Consider the following 19,531-nt stretch of genomic DNA (forward strand, 5'->3'; position numbering starts at 1 on the left):
GACAGAGGTAATGGAGCATTGTGATGAGAAGTGCATTGAGCATTGGTCTGAAATATTTCATGGATTATTGTGATGAGAGTGGGCATGGCGCATTGTGATGACAAGGGCACGGTACACAGTGATACATGGTTCATGGAGGATTGTAATGACAAGGGCATGGAGCATTGTGATGAGAAGGGCATCGAGCGTTGTGATGACAAGTGCCATGGAGCTTTGTGATGACAAGGGCATGGAGCAATGTGATGAGAGGGTTCATGGAGCATTGTGATGACAATGACATGGAGCATTGTGATGCCAAGGGTCATGGAGCTTTGTGATGACAAAGGTCATGCAGTATTGTGAAGATAGGTGTCAGGGAGCATTGTGATGACATATGTAATGGCCCATTGTGATGGCAATGTCATGGAGCATTGTGATGCCAAGTGTCATGGAGGATTCTGATGACAAAGGTAATGGAGCATTGTGAATGACAATGGCTTGGAGCATTGTGATGACAAGGGTCAGGGAGCATTGTTCTGACAAGTGCATGGAGCATTGTGATGACAAGGGTCATGGAGCTTTCTGATGACAAGCTTGTGGAATATTTTGATGACAATGGCATGGAGCATTGGGATGAAAACGGCATGGGGCTTTGTGATGAAAAAGGCGTGTAGCCTTTTGGTGACAGTTTTCAAGGAGCATGCTGACGACAAGTGTCAGGGAGCATTGTGATGACAAGTGTATTGAGAATTGTGATGACAATCGTCATGGAACATTGTGATGAAAAGGGCATGGAGTATTGTGATGACAGGCATCATGGAGCGTTGTGAGGACAAGTGTTATGGAACATTGTGATCACAAGGGTTTGGAGCATTGTGATGACAGAGGTCATGGATCATTTTGATTTCAAGGAGCATGGAGCATTGTGATGACAAGGGCATGAAGCAATGTGATCCAAATGTTCATGGAGGATTGTGATGACAACAGTAATGGAGTATTGTGATGACAAGCGCCTAGCGCATTGTAATGACAAGGACATTTAGCATTTTACTGACAAAGGAATGGAGCATTGTGATGACAGTTGTCATGGAGCACTGTGGTGACAAGCGTCACAGAGCCTTGTGAAAACAAGGGTCATGGAACATTGGGATGACAAGGGCATGGATCATTGTGATGACAGTGGTCATGGAGCATTGGGCTGAAAATGTTCATGGAGTATTGTGATGACAGGGGTCATGGAGCATTGTGATTACAGGGGTCTTGGAGCATTGTGATGACAAGAGTCCCAGATCATTGTGTTGTCAGGTGTCATGGAGTGTTGTGATGACAGTGGTCATGGAGCATTGTGATGATATTGGTCATGGAGCATTGTGATGAGAAGGTCATAGAGAATTGGGCTGAAAATGTTCATGGAGTATTGTGATGACAAGGGCATGGAGCATTGTGATTACATGGATCTTGGAGCATTGTGATGACAAGGGTCATGGAGCCTTGTGATGACAAGGCCGTGGAATATTATGATGGCAGGTGTCATGGAGCATTGTTACGACAGAGGTAATGGAGCATTGTGATGAGAAGGGCATTGAGCATTGATCTGAAATGTTTCATGGATTACTGTGATGAGAGTGGGCATGGCGGTTTGTCATGACAAGGGCACGGTACACTGTGATACATGGGTCATGGAGGATTGTAATGACAAGGTCATGGAGTATTGTGATGAGAATGGCATCGAGCATTGTGATGACAAGTGTCATGGAGCTTTGTGATGACAAGGGCATGGAGCAGTGTGATGAGAGGGTTCATGGAGCATTGTGATGACAATGACATGGAGCATTGTGATGCCAAGGGTCATGGAGCTTTGTGATGACAAAGGTCATGGAGCATTTTGATGACAAGTGTGTGGTGCATTGTGATGAGAAGGGCAGGGAGCATTTTGATGACAGGGTCATGCAGCAATTTGATGAAAAGTGTAATGGAACATTTTGATGCCAGGGGTTATAGAACATTGTGATGCCAGGGGTCATGGATCTTTGGGATGAAAAGGGTCATGGAGCATTTTGATGAAAGGGGTTATGGAACATTGTGATGTCAGGGGTCATGGAACATTGTGCTGATAAGGGGATGTAGCATTGTGATGACAGGGGTCATGGAACATTGTGATAACAGGGGTGAGGGAGGATTGTGATGACTAGTGATGGAACATTGTGATATCTCATGTGAGAGATTATTTGGATGAGAAGTGCATGGAGCATTGTGATTACAAGGTTTATGGAGCATAGCGATGACAAGGTTGTGGATCATTGTGGTGAAAAGCGAATGGCACAATTTGATGACAAGGGTCATGGAGCATTGTTCTGACAAAGGCATGGAGCATTGTGATGACAAGGGTCACGGAGCATTGTGATGACAAGGGTCACGGTGCATTGTGGTTACAAAGGTCACAGAGCCTTGTGATGACGCGGGCATGGATTGTTGTGATGACAAACGTTATGAAGCATTGTGATGACTGTAGTCACGGAGCATTGTGATGACAGGGGTCATGGAGCATTGTGATGACAATGGCATGGAGCACTGTGATGCCAAGTGTCATGGAGGATTCTGATGACAAAGGTAATGGAGCATTGTGGTGACAATGGTTTGGAGCATTGTGATGACAAGGATCAGGGAGCATTGTGCTGACAAGTGCATGGAGCATTGTGATGACAAGGGCATGGATCATTGTGATGACAAGGGTCATGGAGCATTGGGCTAAAAATGTGCATGGAGTATTGTGATGACAGGGGTCATGGAGCATTGTGATGACAAGGGAATGGAGCATGTTGATGACAAGGTCTTGGAGCATTGTGATGAGATGACCATGGAGACTTGTGATGACAAGTCTAATGGAGCATTCTTATGAAAAGGGGCATGGAGCATTGTGATTACGGGGGTCTTGAAGCATTGTGATGACAAGGGCATGGAGCATTGTGAGGCGAAGGCCATGGAACTTTGTGATGACATGAGTCATGGAGCTTTGTGATGACAAGGGCATGGAGCATTGTGATTACATGGGTCTTGGAGCATTGTGCTGACAAGGGTCCTGGAGCCTTGTGATGACAAGGCCGTGGAACATTGTGATGGCAGGGGTCATGGAGCTTGTTATGACAGAGGTAATGGAGCATTGTGATGAGAAGTGCATTGAGCATTGGTCTGAAATATTTCATGGACTATTGTGATGAGAGTGGGCATGGTGCATTGTGATGACAAGGGCACGGTACACTGTGATACATGGGTCATGGAGGATTGTAATGACAAGGGCATGGAGCATTGTGATGAGAAGGGCATCGAGCATTGTGATGACAAGTGCCATGGAGCTTTGTGATGACAAGGGCATGGAGCAATGTGATGAGAGGGTTCATGGAGCATTGTGATGACAATGACATGGAGCATTGTGATGCCAAGGGTCATGGAGCTTTGTGATGACAAAGGTCATGGAGCATTTTGATGACAAGGGTGTGGTGCATTGTGATGAGAACGGCAGGGAGCATTGTGATGACCAGGTAATGCAGTATTGTAAAGAGAGGTGTCAGGGAGCATTGTGATGACATATGTAATGGCCCATTGTGATGACAATGGCATGGAGCATTGTGATGCAAACTTCCATTGAGGATTCTGATCACAAAGGTAATGGAGCATTGTGATGACAATGGCTTGGAGCATTGTGATGACAAGTGTCAGGGAGCATTGTGCTGACAAGTGCATGGAGAATTGTGATGACAAGGGTCATGGAGCATTCTGATGACAAGCTTGTGGAGTATTTTGATGACAATGGCATGGAGCATTGGGATGAAAAGAGCATGGGGCTTTGTGATGAAAAAGGCATGGAGCCTTTTCGTGACAGGGTTGAAGGAGCATTCTGATGACAAGTGTCAGGGAGCATTGTGATGACAAGTGTATTGAGAATTGTGATGACAAAGGTCATGGAGCATTGTGATGAAAAGGGCATGGATTATTGTGATGACAGGCATCATGGAGCGTTGTGAGGACAAGTGTTATGGAACATTGTGATCACAAGGGTTTGGAGCATTGTGATGACAGAGGTCATGGATCATTTTGATTTCAAGGAGCATGGAGCATTGTGATGACAAGGGCATGAAGCAATGTGATCCCAAAGTTCATGGAGGATTGTGATGACAATGGAAATGGAGTATTGTGATGACAAGTGCATAGAGCATTGTAATGACAAGGTCATGTAGCATTTTGTTGACAAAGGCATGGAGATTTGTGATGACAGGTGTCATGGAGCACTGTGATGACAAGCGTCATGGTGCATTGTGAATACATGGGTCATGGAACATTTGGATAACATGGACATGGATCATTGTGATGACAAGGGTCATGGAGCATTGGGCTGAAAATGTTCATGGAGTATTGTGATGACAGGGGTCATGGAGCATTGTGATTACAGGGGTCTTGGAGCATTGTGATGACAAGAGTCCCAGATCATTGTGTTGTCAGGTGTCATGGAGTGTTGTGATGACAGTGGTCATGGAGCATTGTGATGATATTGGTCATGGAGCATTGTGATGAGAAGGTCATAGAGAATTGGGCTGAAAATGTTCATGGAGTATTGTGATGACAGGGGTCATGGAGCATTGTGATGACAAGGGAATGGAGCATGGTGATGACAAGGTCTTGGAGCATTGTGAGGAGATGACCATGGAGACTTGTGATGACAAATCTAATGGAGCATTCTGATGAAAAAGGGAATGGAACATTGTGATTACTGGAGTCTTCGAGCATTGTGATGACAAGGGCATGGAGCATTGTGAGGAGAAGACCATGGAACATTCTGATGACATGCGTCATGGAGCTTTGTGATGACAAGGGCATGGAGCATTGTGATTACATGGATCTTGGAGCATTGTGATGACAAGGGTCATGGAGCCTTGTGATGACAAGGCCGTGGAATATTATGATGGCAGGTGTCATGGAGCATTGTTACGACAGAGGTAACGGAGCATTGTGATGAGAAGGGCATTGAGCATTGATCTGAAATGTTTCATGGATTACTGTGATGAGAGTGAGCATGGCGGTTTGTCATGACAAGGGCATGGTACACTGTGATACATGGGTCATGGAGGATTGTAATGACAAGGTCATGGAGCATTGTGATGAGAATGGCATCGAGCATTGTGATGACAAGTGTCATGGAGCTTTGTGATGACAAGGACATGGAGCAATGTGATGAGAGGGTTCATGGAGCATTGTGATGACAATGACATGGAGCATTGTGATGCCAAGGGTCATGGAGCTTTGTGATGACAAAGGTCATGGAGCATTTTGATGACAAGTGTGTGGTGCATTGTGATGAGAAGGGCAGGGAGCATTTTGATGACAGGGTCATGCAGCAATTTGATGAAAAGTGTAATGGAACATTTTGATGCCAGCGGTTATAGAACATTGTGATGCCAGGGGTCATGGAGCTTTGGGATGAAAAGGGTCATGGAGCATTTTGATGACAGGGGTTATGGAACATTGTGATGACAGGGGTCATGGAACATTGTGATAACAGGGGTGACGGAGGATTGTGATGACTAGTGATGGAACATTGTGATATCTCATGTGAGAGAGTATTTGGATGAGAAGTGCATGGAGCATTGTGATTACAAGGTTTATGGAGCATAGCGATGACAAGGTTGTGGATCATTGTGGTGAAAAGCGAATGGCACAATTTGATGACAAGGGTCATGGAGCATTGTTCTGACAAAGGCATGGAGCATTGTGATGACAAGGGTCACGGAGCATTGTGGTTACAAAGGTCACAGAGCCTTGTGATGACGCGGGCATGAATTGTTGTGATGACAAACGTTATGAAGCATTGTGATGACTGTAGTCACGGAGCATTGTGATGACAGGGGTCATGGAGCATTGTGATGACAATGGCATGGAGCATTGTGATGCCAAGTGTCATGGAGGATTCTGATGACAAAGGTAATGGAGCATTGTGGTGACAATGGTTTGGAGCATTGTGATGACAAGGATCAGGGAGCATTGTGCTGACAAGTGCATGGAGCTTTGTGATGACAAGGGCATGGATCATTGTGATGACAAGGGTCATGGAGCATTGGGCTAAAAATGTGCATGGAGTATTGTGATGACAGGGGTCATGGAGCATTGTGATGACAAGGGAATGGAGCATGTTGATGACAAGGTCTTGGAGCATTGTGATGAGATGACCATGGAGACTTGTGATGACAAGTCTAAAGGAGCATTCTTATGAAAATGGGCATGGAGCATTGTGATTACGGGGGTCTTGAAGCATTGTGATGACAAGGGCATGGAGCATTGTGAGGCGAAGGCCATGGAACATTGTGATGACATGCGTCATGGAGCTTTGTGATGACAAGGGCATGGAGCATTGTGATGATAGGGGTCATGGAGCTTGTTATGACAGAGGTAATGGAGCATTGTGATGAGAAGTGCATTGAGCATTGGTCTGAAATATTTCATGGATTATTGTGATGAGAGTGGGCATGGCGCATTGTGATGACAAGGGCACGGTACACTGTGATACATGGGTCATGGAGGATTGTAATGACAAGGGCATGGAGCACTGTGATGAGAAGGGCATCGAGCATTGTGATGACAAGTGCCATGGAGCTTTGTGATGACAAGGGCATGGAGCAATGTGATGAGAGGGTTCATGGAGCATTGTGATGACAATGACATGGAGCATTGTGATGCCAAGGGTCATGGAGCTTTGTGATGACAAAGGTCATGGAGCATTTTGATGACAAGGGTGTGGTGCATTGTGATGAGAACGGCAGGGAGCATTGTGATGACCAGGTAATGCAGTATTGTAAAGAGAGGTGTCAGGGAGCATTGTGATGACATATGTAATGGCCCATTGTGATGACAATGGCATGGAGCATTGTGATGCAAACTTCCATTGAGGATTCTGATCACAAAGGTAATGGAGCATTGTGATGACAATGGCTTGGAGCATTGTGATGACAAGTGTCAGGGAGCATTGTGCTGACAAGTGCATGGAGAATTGTGATGACAAGGGTCATGGAGCATTCTGATGACAAGCTTGTGTAGTATATTGATGACAATGGCATGGAGCATTGGGATGAAAAGGGCATGGGGCTTTTTGATGAAAAAGGCATGGAGCCTTTTCGTGACAGGGTTCAAGGAGCATTCTGATGACAAGTGTCAGGGAGCATTGTGATGACAAGTGTATTGAGAATTGTGATGACAAAGGTCATGGAGCATTGTGATGAAAAGGGCATGGATTATTCTGATGACAGTCATCACGGAGCGTTGTGAGGACAAGTGTTATGGAACATTGTGATCACAAGGGTTTGGAGCATTGTGATGACAGAGGTCATGGATCATTTTGATTTCAAGGAGCATGGAGCATAGTGATGACAAGGGCATGAAGCAATGTGATCCCAAAGTTCATGGAGGATTGTGATGACAATGGAAATGGAGTATTGTGATGACAAGTGCATAGAGCATTGTAATGACAAGGTCATGTAGCATTTTGCTGACAAAGGCATGGAGCATTGTGATGACAGGTGTCATGGAGCACTGTGCTGACAAGCGTCATGGAGCATTGTGAATACATGGGTCATGGAACATTGGGATAACATGGGCATGGATCACTGTGATGACAAGGGTCATGGAGCATTGGGCTGAAAATGTTCATGGAGTATTGTGATGACAGGGGTCATGGAGCATTGTGATTACAGGGGTCTTGGAGCATTGTGATGACAAGAGTCCCGGATCATTGTGTTGTCAGGTGTCATGGAGTGTTGTGATGACAGTGGTCATGGAGCATTGTGATGATATTGGTCATGGAGCATTGTGATGAGAAAGTCATAGAGAATTGGGCTGAAATTATTCATGGAGTATTGTGATGACAGGGGTCATGGAGCATTGTGATGACAAGGGAATGGAGCATGGTGATGACAAGGTCTTGGAGCATTGTGAGGAGATGACCATGGAGACTTGTGATGACAAATCTAATGGAGCATTCTGATGAAAAAGGGAATGGAACATTGTGATTACTGGAGTCTTCGAGCATTGTGATGACAAGGGCATGGAGCATTGTGAGGAGAAGACCATGGAACATTGTGATGACATGCATCATGGAGCTTTGTGATGACAAGCGCATGGAGCATTGTGATTACATGGGTCTTGGAGCATTGTGCTGACAAGGGTGCTGGAGCCTTGTGATGACAAGGCCGTGGAACATTGTGATGGCAGGGGTCATGGAGCTTGTTATGACAGAGGTAATGGAGCATTGTGATGAGAAGTGCATTGAGCATTGGTCTGAAATATTTCATGGATTATTGTGATGAGAGTGGGCATGGCGCATTGTGATGACAAGGGCACGGTACACAGTGATACATGGGTCATGGAGGATTGTAATGACAAGGGCATGGAGCATTGTGATGAGAAGGGCATCGAGCATTGTGATGACAAGTGCCATGGAGCTTTGTGATGACAAGGGCATGGAGCAAAGTGATGAGAGGGTTCATGGAGAATTGTGATGACAATGACATGGAGCATTGTGATGCCAAGGGTCATGGAGCATTGTGATGACAAAGGTCATGCAGTATTGTGAAGATAGGTGTCAGGGAGCATTGTGATGACATATGTAATGGCCCAATGTGATGGCAATGTCATGGAGCATTGTGATGCCAAGTGTCATGGAGGATTCTGATGACAAAGGTAATGGAGCATTGTGAATGACAATGGCTTGGAGCATTGTGATGACAAGGGTCATGGAGCTTCCTGATGACAAGCTTGTGGAATATTTTGATGACAATGGCATGGAGCATTGGGATGAAAACGGCATGGGGCTTTGTGATGAAAAAGGCGTGTAGCCTTTTGGTGACAGGTTTCAAGGAGCATGCTGACGACAAGAGTCAGGGAGCATTGTGATGACAAGTGTATTGAGAATTGTGATGACAAAGGTCATGGAACATTGTGATGAAAAGGGCATGGAGTATTGTGATGACAGGCATCATGGAGCGTTGTGAGGACAAGTGTTATGGAACATTGTGATCACAAGGGTTTTGAGCATTGTGATGACAGAGGTCATGGATCATTTTGATTTCAAGGAGCATGGAGCATTGTGATGACAAGGGCATGCAGCAATGTGATCCCAAGTATCATGGGAAATTGTGATGACAACAGTAATGGAGTATTGTGATGACAAGCGCCTAGCGCATTGTAATGACAAGGCCATTTAGCATTTTGCTGACAAAGGAATGGAGCATTGTGATGACAGGTGTCATGGAGCACTGTGGTGACAAGCGTCACAGAGCCTTGTGAAAACAAGTGTCATGGAACATTGGGATGACAAGGGCATGGATCATTGTGATGACAATGGTCATGGAACATTGGGCTGAAAATGTTCATGGAGTATTGTGATGACAGGGGTCATGGAGCATTGTGATTACAGGGGTCTTGGAGCATTGTGATGACAAGAGTCCCGGATCATTGTGTTGTCAGGTGTCATGGAGTGTTGTGATGACAGTGGTCATGGAGCATTGTGATGATATTGGTCATGGAGCATTGTGATGAGAAGGTCATAGAGAATTGGGCTGAAAATATTCATGGAGTATTGTGATGACAGGGGTCATGGAGCATTGTGATGACAAGGGAATGGAGCATGGTGATGACAAGGTCTTGGAGCATTGTGAGGAGATGACCATGGAGACTTGTGATGACAAATCTAATGGAGCATTCTGATGAAAAAGGGAATGGAACATTGTGATTACTGGAGTCTTCGAGCATTGTGATGACAAGGGCATGGAGCATTGTGAGGAGAAGACCATGGAACATTCTGATGACATGCGTCATGGAGCTTTGTGATGACAAGGGCATGGAGCATTGTGATTACATGGATCTTGGAGCATTGTGATGACAAGGGTCATGGAGCCTTGTGATGACAAGGCCGTGGAATATTATGATGGCAGGTGTCATTGAGCATTGTTACGACAGAGGTAACGGAGCATTGTGATGAGAAGGGCATTGAGCATTGATCTGAAATGTTTCATGGATTACTGTGATGAGAGTGAGCATGGCGGTTTGTCATGACAAGGGCACGGTACACTGTGATACATGGGTCTTGGAGGATTGTAATGACAAGGTCATGGAGCATTGTGATGAGAATGGCATCGAGCATTGTGATGACAAGTGTCATGGAGCTTTGTGATGACAAGGGCATGGAGCAGTGTGATGAGAGGTTTCATGGAGCATTGTGATGACAATGACATGGAGCATTGTGATGCCAAGGGTCATGGAGCTTTGTGATGACAAAGGTCATGGAGCATTTTGATGACAAGTGTGTGGTGCATTGTGATGAGAAGGGCAGGGAGCATTTTGATGACAGGGTCATGCAGCAATTTGATGAAAAGTGTAATGGAACATTTTGATGCCAGGGGTTATAGAACATTGTGATGCCAGGAGTCATGGAGCTTTGGGATGAAAAGGGTCATGGAGCATTTTGATGACAGGGTTTATGGAACATTGTGATGTCAGGGGTCATGGAACATTGTGCTGATAAGGGGATGTAGCATTGTGATGACAGGGGTCATGGAACATTGTGATAACAGGGGTGAGGGAGGATTGTGATGACTAGTGATGGAACATTGTGATATCTCATGTGAGAGAGTATTTGGATGAGAAGTGCATGGAGCATTGTGATTACAAGGTTTATGGAGCATAGCGATGACAAGGTTGTGGATCATTGTGGTGAAAAGCGCATGGCACAATTTGATGACAAGGGTCATGGAGCATTGTTCTGACAAAGGCATGGAGCATTGTGATGACAAGGGTCACGGAGCATTGTGATGACAAGGGTCACGGAGCATTGTGGTTACAAAGGTCACAGAGCCTTGTGATGACGCGGGCATGGATTGTTGTGATGACAAACGTTATGAAGCATTGTGATGACTGTAGTCACGGAGCATTGTGATGACAGGGGTCATGGAGCATTGTGATGACAATGGCATGGAGCATTGTGATGCCAAGTGTCATGGAGGATTCTGATGACAAAGGTAATGGAGCATTGTGGTGACAATGGTTTGGAGCATTGTGATGACAAGGATCAGGGAGCATTGTGCTGACAAGTGCATGGAGCATTGTGATGACAAGGGCATGGATCATTGTGATGACAAGGGTCATGGAGCATTGGGCTAAAAATGTGCATGGAGTATTGTGATGACAGGGGTCATGGAGAATTGTGATGACAAGGGAATTGAGCATGTTGATGACAAGGTCTTGGAGCATTGTGATGAGATGACCATGGAGACTTGTGATGACAAGTCTAATGGAGCATTCTTATGAAAAGGGGCATGGAGCATTGTGATTACGGGGGTCTTGAAGCATTGTGATGACAAGGGCATGGAGCATTGTGAGGCGAAGGCCATGGAACATTGTGATGACATGCGTCATGGAGCTTTGTGATGACAAGCGCATGGAGCATTGTGATTACATGGGTCTTGGAGCATTGTGCTGACAAGGGTGCTGGAGCCTTGTGATGACAAGGCCGTGGAACATTGTGATGGCAGGGGTCATGGAGCTTGTTATGACAGAGGTAATGGAGCATTGTGATGAGAAGTGCATTGAGCATTGGTCTGAAATATTTCATGGATTATTGTGATGAGAGTGGGCATGGCGCATTGTGATGACAAGGGCACGGTACACAGTGATACATGGGTCATGGAGGATTGTAATGACAAGGGCATGGAGCATTGTGATGAGAAGGGCATCGAGCATTGTGATGACAAGTGCCATGGAGCTTTGTGATGACAAGGGCATGGAGCAAAGTGATGAGAGGGTTCATGGAGAATTGTGATGACAATGACATGGAGCATTGTGATGCCAAGGGTCATGGAGCATTGTGATGACAAAGGTCATGCAGTATTGTGAAGATAGGTGTCAGGGAGCATTGTGATGACATATGTAATGGCCCAATGTGATGGCAATGTCATGGAGCATTGTGATGCCAAGTGTCATGGAGGATTCTGATGACAAAGGTAATGGAGCATTGTGAATGACAATGGCTTGGAGCATTGTGATGACAAGGGTCATGGAGCTTCCTGATGACAAGCTTGTGGAATATTTTGATGACAATGGCATGGAGCATTGGGATGAAAACGGCATGGGGCTTTGTGATGAAAAAGGCGTGTAGCCTTTTGGTGACAGGTTTCAAGGAGCATGCTGACGACAAGAGTCAGGGAGCATTGTGATGACAAGTGTATTGAGAATTGTGATGACAAAGGTCATGGAACATTGTGATGAAAAGGGCATGGAGTATTGTGATGACAGGCATCATGGAGCGTTGTGAGGACAAGTGTTATGGAACATTGTGATCACAAGGGTTTTGAGCATTGTGATGACAGAGGTCATGGATCATTTTGATTTCAAGGAGCATGGAGCATTGTGATGACAAGGGCATGCAGCAATGTGATCCCAAGTATCATGGGAAATTGTGATGACAACAGTAATGGAGTATTGTGATGACAAGCGCCTAGCGCATTGTAATGACAAGGCCATTTAGCATTTTGCTGACAAAGGAATGGAGCATTGTGATGACAGGTGTCATGGAGCACTGTGGTGACAAGCGTCACAGAGCCTTGTGAAAACAAGTGTCATGGAACATTGGGATGACAAGGGCATGGATCATTGTGATGACAATGGTCATGGAACATTGGGCTGAAAATGTTCATGGAGTATTGTGATGACAGGGGTCATGGAGCATTGTGATTACAGGGGTCTTGGAGCATTGTGATGACAAGAGTCCCGGATCATTGTGTTGTCAGGTGTCATGGAGTGTTGTGATGACAGTGGTCATGGAGCATTGTGATGATATTGGTCATGGAGCATTGTGATGAGAAGGTCATAGAGAATTGGGCTGAAAATATTCATGGAGTATTGTGATGACAGGGGTCATGGAGCATTGTGATGACAAGGGAATGGAGCATGGTGATGACAAGGTCTTGGAGCATTGTGAGGAGATGACCATGGAGACTTGTGATGACAAATCTAATGGAGCATTCTGATGAAAAAGGGAATGGAACATTGTGATTACTGGAGTCTTCGAGCATTGTGATGACAAGGGCATGGAGCATTGTGAGGAGAAGACCATGGAACATTCTGATGACATGCGTCATGGAGCTTTGTGATGACAAGGGCATGGAGCATTGTGATTACATGGATCTTGGAGCATTGTGATGACAAGGGTCATGGAGCCTTGTGATGACAAGGCCGTGGAATATTATGATGGCAGGTGTCATGGAGCATTGTTACGACAGAGGTAACAGAGCATTGTGATGAGAAGGGCATTGAGCATTGATCTGAAATGTTTCATGGATTACTGTGATGAGAGTGGGCATGGCGGTTTGTCATGACAAGGGCACGGTACACTGTGATACATGGGTCATGGAGGATTGTAATGACAAGGTCATGGAGCCTTGTGATGAGAATGGCATCGAGCATTGTGATGACAAGTGTCATGGAGCTTTGTGATGACAAGGGCATGGAGCAGTGTGATGAGAGGTTTCATGGAGCATTGTGATGACAATGACATGGAGCATTGTGATGCCAAGGGTCATGGAGCTTTGTGATGACAAAGGTCATGGAGCATTTTGATGACAAGTGTGTGGTGCATTGTGATGAGAAGGGCAGGGAGCATTTTGATGACAGGGTCATGCAGCAATTTGATGAAAAGTGTAATGGAACATTTTGATGCCAGTGGTTATAGAACATTGTGATGCCAGGGGTCATGGAGCTTTGGGATGAAAAGGGTCATGGAGCATTTTGATGACAGGGGTTATGGAACATTGTGATGTCAGGGGTCATGGAACATTGTGCTGATAAGGGGATGTAGCATTGTGATGACAGGGGTCATGGAACATTGTGATAACAGGGGTGAGGGAGGATTGTGATGACTAGTGATGGAACATTGTGATATCTCATGTGAGAGAGTATTTGGATGAGAAGTGCATGGAGCATTGTGATTACAAGGTTTATGGAGCATAGCGATGACAAGGTTGTGGATCATTGTGGTGAAAAGCGCATGGCACAATTTGATGACAAGGGTCATGGAGCATTGTTCTGACAAAGGCATGGAGCATTGTGATGACAAGGGTCACGGAGCATTGTGATGACAAGGGTCACGGAGCATTGTGGTTACAAAGGTCACAGAGCCTTGTGATGACGCGGGCATGGATTGTTGTGATGACAAACGTTATGAAGCATTGTGATGACTGTAGTCACGGAGCATTGTGATGACAGGGGTCATGGAGCATTGTGATGACAATGGCATGGAGCATTGTGATGCCAAGTGTCATGGAGGATTCTGATGACAAAGGTAATGGAGCATTGTGGTGACAATGGTTTGGAGCATTGTGATGACAAGGATCAGGGAGCATTGTGCTGACAAGTGCATGGAGCTTTGTGATGACAAGGGCATGGATCATTGTGATGACAAGGGTCATGGAGCATTGGGCTAAAAATGTGCATGGAGTATTGTGATGAAAGGGGTTATGGAGCATTGTGATGACAAGGGAATTGAGCATGTTGATGACAAGGTCTTGGAGCATTGTGATGAGATGACCATGGAGACTTGTGATGACAAGTCTAATGGAGCATTCTTATGAAAAGGGGCATGGAGCATTGTGATTACGGGGGTCTTGAAGCATTGTGATGACAAGGGCATGGAGCATTGTGAGGCGAAGGCCATGGAACATTCTGATGACATGCGTCATGGAGCTTTGTGATGACAAGGGCATGGAGCATTGTGATTACATGGGTCTTGGAGAATTGTGCTGACAAGGGTCCTGGAGCCTTGTGATGACAAGGCCGTGGAACATTGTGATGGCAGGGGTCATGGAGATTGTTATGACAGAGGTAATGGAGCATTGTGATGAGAAGTGCATTGAGCATTGGTCTGAAATATTTCATGGATTATTGTAATGAGAGTGGGCGTGGCGCATTGTGATGACAAGGGCACGGTACACTGTGATACATGGGTCATGGAGGATTGTAATGACAAGGGCATGGAGCATTGTGATGAGAAGGGCATCGAGCACTGTGATGACAAGTGTCATGGAGCTTTGTGATGACAAGGGCATGGAGCAATGTGATGAGAGGGTTCATGGAGCATTGTGATGACAATGACATGGAGCATTGTGATGCCAAGGGTCATGGAGCTTTGTGATGACAAAGGTCATGGAGCATTTTGATGACAAGGGTGTGGTGCATTGTGATGAGAACGGCAGGGAGCATTGTGATGACCAGGTAATGCAGTATTGTAAAGAGAGGTGTCAGGGAGCATTGTGATGACATATGTAATGGCCCATTGTGATGACAATGGCATGGAGCATTGTGATGCAAACTTCCATTGAGGATTCTGATCACAAAGGTAATGGAGCATTGTGATGACAATGGCTTGGAGCATTGTGATGACAAGTGTCAGGGAGCATTGTGCTGACAAGTGCATGGAGAATTGTGATGCCAAGGGTCATGGAGCATTCTGATGACAAGCTTGTGGAGTATTTTGATGACAATGGCATGGAGCATTGGGATGAAAAGGGCATGGGGCTTTGTGATGAAAAAGGAATGGAGCCTTTTCGTGACAGGGTTCAAGGAGCATTCTGACGACAAGTGTCAGGGAGCATTGTGATGACAAGTGTATTGAGAATTGTGATGACAAAGGTCATGGAGCATTGTGATGAAAAGGGCATGGATTATTGTGATGACAGGCATCATGGAGTGTTGTAAGGACAAGTGTTATGGAACATTGTGATCACAAGGGTTTGGAGCATTGTGATGACAGAGGTCATGGATCATTTTGATTTCAAGGAGCATGGAGCATTGTGATGACAAGGGCATGAAGCAATGTGATCTCAAAGTTCATGGAGGATTGTGATGACAATGGAAATGGAGTATTGTGATGACAAGTGCATATAGCATTGTAATGACAAGGTCATGTAGCATTTTGCTGACAAAGGCATGGAGCATTGTGATGACAGGTGTCATGGAGCACTGTGATGACAAGCGTCATGGAGCATTGTGAATACATGGGTCATGGAACATTGGGATAACATGGGCATGGATCATTGTGATGACAAGGGTCATGGAGCATTGGGCTGAAAATGTTCATGGAGTATTGTGATGACAGGCGTCATGGAGCATTGTGATTACAGGGGTCTTGGAGCATTGTGATGACAAGAGTCCCGGATCATTGTGTTGTCAGGTGTCATGGAGTGTTGTGATGACAGTGGTCATGGAGCTTTGTGATGATATTGGTCATGGAGCATTGTGATGAGAAGGTCATAGAGAATTGGGCTGAAAATATTCATGGAGTATTGTGGTGACAGGGGTCATGGAGCATTGTGATGACAAGGGAATGGAGCATGGTGATGACAAGGTCTTGGAGCATTGTGAGGAGATGACCATGGAGACTTGTGATGACAAATCTAATGGAGCATTCTGATGAAAAAGGGAATGGAACATTGTGATTACTGGAGACTTCGAGCATTGTGATGACAAGGGCATGGAGCATTGTGAGGAGAAGACCATGGAACATTCTGATGACATGCGTCATGGAGCTTTGTGATGACAAGGGCATGGAGCATTGTGATTACATGGATCTTGGAGCATTGTGATGACAAGGGTCATGGAGCCTTGTGATGACAAGGCCGTGGAATATTATGATGGCAGGTGTCATGGAGCATTGTTACGACAGAGGTAACGGAGCATTGTGATGAGAAGGGCATTGAGCATTGATCTGAAATGTTTCATGGATTACTGTGATGAGAGTGGGCATGGCGGTTTGTCATGACAAGGGCACGGTACACTGTGATACATGGGTCATGGAGGATTGTAATGACAAGGTCATGGAGCATTGTGATGAGAATGGCATCGAGCATTGTGATGACAAGTGTCATGGAGCTTTGTGATGACAAGGACATGGAGCAATGTGATGAGAGGGTTCATGGAGCATTGTGATGACAATGACATGGAGCATTGTGATGCCAAGGGTCATGGAGCTTTGTGATGACAAAGGTCATGGAGCATTTTGATGACAAGTGTGTGGTGCATTGTGATGAGAAGGGCAGGGAGCATTTTGAGGACAGGGTCATGCAGCAATTTGATGAAAAGTGTAATGGAACATTTTGATGCCAGGGGTTATAGAACATTGTGATGCCAGGGGTCATGGAGCTTTGGGATGAAAAGGGTCATGGAGCATTTTGATGACAGGGGTTATGGAACATTGTGATGTCAGGCGTCATGGAACATTGTGCTGATAAGGGGATGTAGCATTGTGATGACAGGGGTCATGGAACATTGTGATAACAGGGGTGAGGGAGGATTGTGATGACTAGTGATGGAACATTGTGATATCTCATGTGAGAGAGTATTTGGATGAGAAGTGCATGGAGCATTGTGATTACAAGGTTTATGGAGCATAGTGATGACAAGGTTGTGGATCATTGTGGTGAAAAGCGCATGGCACAATTTGATGACAAGGGTCATGGAGCATTGTTCTGACAAAGGCATGGAGCATTGTGATGACAAGGGTCACGGAGCATTGTGATGAAAAGTTCATGGAGCATTGTGGTTACAAAGGTCACAGAGCCTTGTGATGACGTGGGCATGGATTGTTGTGATGACAAACGTTATGAAGCATTGTGATGACTGTAGTCACGGAGCATTGTGATGACAGGGGTCATGGAGCGTTTTGATGACAATGGCATGGAGCATTGTGATGCCAAGTGTCAGGGAGGATTCTGATGACAAAGGTAATGGAGCATTGTGGTGACAATGGTTTGGAGCATTGTGATGACAAGGATCAGGGAGCATTGGGCTGAAAATGTGCATGGAGTATTGTGATGACAGGGGTCATGGAGCATTGTGATGACAAGGGAATGGAGCATGTTGATGACAAGGTCTTGGAGCATTGTGATGAGATGACCATGGAGACTTGTGATGACAAGTCTAATGGAGCATTCTTATGAAAAGTGGCATGGAGCATTGTGATTACGGGGGTCTTGAAGCATTGTGATGACAAGGGCATGGAGCATTGTGAGGCGAAGGCCATGGAACATTGTGATGACATGCGTCATTGAGCTTTGTGATGAAAAGGGCATGGAGCATTGTGAGGCGAAGGCCATGGAACATTGTGATGACATGCGTCATGGAGCTTTGTGATGACAAGGGCATGGAGCATTGTGATTACATGGGTCTTGGAGCATTGTGCTGACAAGGGTCCTGGAGACTTGTGATGACAAGGCCGTGGAACATTGTGATGGCAGGGGTCATGGAGCTTGTTATGACAGAGGTAATGGAGCATTGTGATGAGAAGTGCATTGAGCATTGGTCTGAAATATTTCATGGATTATTGTGATGAGAGTGGGCGTGGCGCATTGTGATGACAAGGGCACGGTACACTGTGATACATGGGTCATGGAGGATTGTAATGACAAGGGCATGGAGCATTGTGATGAGAAGGGCATCGAGCATTGTGATGACAAGTGCCATGGAGCTTTGTGATGACAAGGGCATGGAGCAATGTGATGAGAGGGTTCATGGAGCATTGTGATGACAATGACATGGAGCATTGTGATGCCAAGGGTCATGGAGCTTTGTGATGACAAAGGTCATGGAGCATTTTGATGACAAGGGTGTGGTGCATTGTGATGAGAACGGCAGGGAGCATTGTGATGACCAGGTAATGCAGTATTGTAAAGAGAGGTGTCAGGGAGCATTGTGATGACATATGTAATGGCCCATTGTGATGACAATGGCATGGAGCATTGTGATGCAAACTTCCATTGAGGATTCTGATCACAAAGGTAATGGAGCATTGTGATGACAATGGCTTGGAGCATTGTGATGACAAGTGTCAGGGAGCATTGTGCTGACAAGTGCATGGAGAATTGTGATGACAAGGGTCATGGAGCATTCTGATGACAAGCTTGTGGAGTATTTTGTTGACAATGGCATGGAGCATTGGGATGAAAAGGGCATGGGGCTTTGTGATGAAAAAGGCATGGAGCCTTTTCGTGACAGGGTTCAAGGAGCATTCTGACGACAAGTGTCAGGGAGCATTGTGATGACAAGTGTATTGAGAATTGTGATGACAAAGGTCATAGAGCATTGTGATGAAAAGGGCATGGATTATTGTGATGACAGGCATCATGGAGCGTTGTGAGGACAAGTGTTATGGAACATTGTGATCACAAGTGTTTGGAGCATTGTGATGACAGAGGTCATGGATCATTTTTATTTCAAGGAGCATGGAGCATTGTGATGACAAGGGCATGAAGCAATGTGATCCCAAAGTTCATGGAGGATTGTGATGACAATGGAAATGGAGTATTGTGATGACAAGTGCATAGAGCATTGTAATGACAAGGTCATGTAGCATTTTGCTGACAAAGGCATGGAGCATTGTGATGACAGGTGTCATGGAGCACTGTGATGACAAGCGTCATGGAGCATTGTGAATACATGGGTCATGGAACATTGGGATAACATGGGC

Source organism: Mesoplodon densirostris, unplaced genomic scaffold, assembly GCF_025265405.1.
Source record: "Mesoplodon densirostris isolate mMesDen1 unplaced genomic scaffold, mMesDen1 primary haplotype scaffold_35, whole genome shotgun sequence".
In the NCBI taxonomy this organism is placed as follows: Eukaryota; Metazoa; Chordata; class Mammalia; order Artiodactyla; family Ziphiidae; genus Mesoplodon; species Mesoplodon densirostris.